A 1,457-nucleotide genomic window follows, 5' to 3' on the forward strand; every position below is an offset into this window, starting at 1 on the left:
TCTGGCTTTGCAACCCTGCAATCCCTTGACTTCCTTGCTCTCACAGAGACCTGGATTACACCAACCAACACATCCACCCCTGCTGCTCTCTCTTCTGCCTACTCTTTCACCCACACACCCAGACCCAATGGGAGAGGTGGAGGTACAGGCCTACTCATTAACCACAAGTGGAGATTTTCTCTCTACCAACTGCCAGAGTTCACTCCTCTCTCTTTTGAACTTCATGCTGTCACCATAACTCATCCGGTACAACTAGTCATCATTGTTATCTACCGCCCACCAGGTCCTCTGGGGGAGTTTTTGGAGGAGCTGGATGTCCTTCTTTCAAACATCCCTGAAACTGGTCCTCCACTGGTACTTCTGGGAGACTTCAACATCCAGACAGAGAAGTCAGCTGCCTTTCTTCACCTTCCCTCTTCTTTTGCCCTCTCACTCTCTCCTTCAGCACCCACTCACAAAGCTGGTAACCACCTAGATCTCATATTCATTAGAAACTGCTCTACATCCAACCTCACTGTTACTCCACTCCATATCTCAGACCATTTCTTCATCTCATACTCTCTCCCACTCTCCCAAGCTCACAACCATATCTCAAGAGACACCGTACCTGTCCGCCGTAGTATTCGTTCACTCTCTCCTTCTTCTCTGGCGGCATGTGCTCTATCTACCCTCCCTCCATCTGACTCTGTCTTACTCATGCCTCCCAACGCTGCCGCACTCTACTCTATCCTCCTCTCTCGACTCTCTCTGCCCTCTTACTGCACGAACGGCTCATAAGTCCTCCCCAGCTCCGTGGTTATCTGACTCGGTACGTGCTGAAAGATCAACTATACGGGCAGCGGAGAGGAAATGGCGGAAATCTAAACACCCAGATGATCTGCTTACTTATCAGTCTCTTCTTTCCTCCTTCGCTGCCTCTATTTCTGCAGCAAAAAGCTCCTTTTATCAAACCAAAATTGAATCCTCTTACTCAAACCCCAAAAAACTTTTCTCCATCTTCTCTAACCTGCTAGATTCCCCCAGTCCACCTCCTCCCTCCTACCAATCCACTTTGTCAACTACTTTGTAAAAAAGATAGATGACATACGCTCTTCATTCTCCACCACACCTTCTGAAATCACCTTACCATCCATCACATCTAGTACTCTTTCCTCTTTCACCCCTCTATCTCCAAATCAAATTCTTACTTTGATTACCTCTGCCCGCCCAACCACCTGCCCCCTGGATCCTATCCCTTCTCACCTTCTCCAGTCCATTGCTCCTGACCTTCTTCCTTTCCTCACCCATCTCATTAACATCTCCTTGTCAACTGGCTGTTTCCCCACTGCCCTCAAAGAGGCAAGAGTGACCCCACTACTCAAAAAACCAACACTCGACTCGTCTGATGTAAATAACTATAGACCCGCCTCCCTTCTTCCCTTTCTATCTAAAACTCTTGAGCGTGCCATTTATAATCA

The sequence above is a fragment of the Perca flavescens genome, chromosome 6, assembly GCF_004354835.1.
Source record: "Perca flavescens isolate YP-PL-M2 chromosome 6, PFLA_1.0, whole genome shotgun sequence".
Taxonomy (NCBI): Eukaryota; Metazoa; Chordata; class Actinopteri; order Perciformes; family Percidae; genus Perca; species Perca flavescens.